Below are 2,103 nucleotides of genomic sequence, written 5' to 3' on the forward strand. Positions count from 1 at the left end.
TACTTGTATTTGCTTAATTGTTTACTAAATGTTTGAGGTGTGAAATAAACCGCAATGGAGCAAAATATGTGTGTGTGTGGTTGGAGGATGTGTGCGTGCGTGTGCGTGCGAACATTTTTCTTGTAAAACAAAGGCGGGCCCAGCAAAAAAAGTTTGGGAACCACTGCATTAAGCAATGAGGGTTCAAATCAGAATAAAAGCTGCTAAATACTAATTGCAGTCAGATTTCACCAACTCCTTGATGTATTGTTGCTAAACTAGTCTTATTTTCACCTCCTATCATCAATAAATGAAATAAAATAAAATAAAATATGCCACTGTGGGTGGCACTTTAGTGAAGTATTTTGCACATTAGTGAAGCGTTTAGCACTGTCGCCTCAAGGCAAAAAAGGTTCTGGGTTTGAATCCACTGGCTGGCTGTTCTCCCTGTACCTCTTTCTCTGGGCTTCCTCTCACAGACATGCGTCTTAAGTTAATTGGTGATAGTAGGAGTGAATGTGAGTGTGAATGATGATCTGTCACTCTGTGTTAAACCGCGATATGCTGTCGACCTGTCGCCCACTGACAGATGATGGGTTCCAGACCCCATGACCAGGAATTGTACAAGCAGCTAAGAGAAGTGGTGGATAATCTTAGCGTCTGTGGGATCTTGTGCAAATGTAGGTGTTACTATTCAGAGCATGCGGTACACCTTTGAATATTGCATGCTTGTGAACAAATGAGACAAGCAACTTTAGGACAGCTTCATGCAGCTTTTAATGATGTCATTAGATTATTAATTATGACCTAGATGGTTCAGTGCGAGTAAAAATACTTGCAGCTGCAGAATCAATACCTTTTAAAGCTCTGTAAAGTAATATTACATATACACTTATTTGCATTTCCTTCAGAAAAGGAAAGCAATGTGAAAATTCAGGTATAAGTTTGCAATCCCGGCTGTGAAAACAGGTAATGATCTTTATCTCTACTATATTTTTATTTGTCATGAAAAGTTTTTTTTTTTTTTATCCATTCATTCATCATTCTATTCTGCTTATCCAATTCAGGGTCAAATATTTTGTTTATTTTCCTGCCTTGTGTCATGCGTGTCAAGTCAGCGTTTCTGTGTTTGATGACATGTGTTTACTTATTTCCTGTTTTATTTTAGTAGGTCTTTGGCTCTTATGTTTCAGTTTATTTCCCTTGCTTTATTATCCCGAGTTTAGGTTAGTTTAGGTGCGTTTGTTCTGCAGCTGTGTCTCATTCTCCATTCGCCCTCAGAGTGATTGTATGTACTTGATCTCTCAGTTTGTCTTGTACATTGTACTAACTGTACCATGACTCCTTTCATATTTTGGATAGACTTTGTTTTCAGCTGCCTTTTGGACTTTTGCTCATCATAATAAAGGTTTGACTTTGGTTAAGTAACTGACGTTTTATCCACATTTCTTTTATAAATCGTGACATGCAAAGAGATGGACCGAATCACTCGTGTACAGAAAACCTTCAAAGATTAAAATAATAAAACTACTCTATGAAGATCCTGGTTATAGTGGTGATGCATTCTTTGTCCTTTTTCATGTATTATTATTCTGTGGAGATGGATCAAGTATTTAAAAAACAACAACTACTCAGATTTAATCTAAAATTATGGAGTATGGCTTGGCTTCTCCTTGGTAACCATCTCTTTGCATCAGCTCAGCTCTCCCTGTTACCTGTGCTCTCTGAAATGTTTTATCACATCGAGTAAGTGCAAGTGTAAAAATTGATATGACAAAACTGTTTTATTCATTTAAAAAAGTAACATGACCAAATCAAGTTTCCATGGCGACTCTGCCCTGCTGAATTGCTTCTCTGCCCATCGCTGCTTCCCTCAATATTAAGTAATTAATATGCTGTGGGCTAAAAACAGTAAAAACATGTTGCTCTTTTTTTTCCCTTTACCTTTACTGTCTCAGTCACTGCCTGTTTCTGAGCATTTTTTATTTATTGAACATTAAAATTCACAAATCCCAGTTCAAAATATGTCAACATGACTGAAACATAATGACGGCAAACAGGAAGGACTGAAAATAACCTTCACATTTTTAGTGTTTCATCCTTTGCTAACCATGTTGTAAAGGC

The sequence above is a fragment of the Pundamilia nyererei genome, unplaced genomic scaffold, assembly GCF_000239375.1.
Source record: "Pundamilia nyererei isolate P.nyererei 1_Seehausen unplaced genomic scaffold, PunNye1.0 scaffold00023, whole genome shotgun sequence".
NCBI lineage: Eukaryota > Metazoa > Chordata > Actinopteri > Cichliformes > Cichlidae > Pundamilia > Pundamilia nyererei.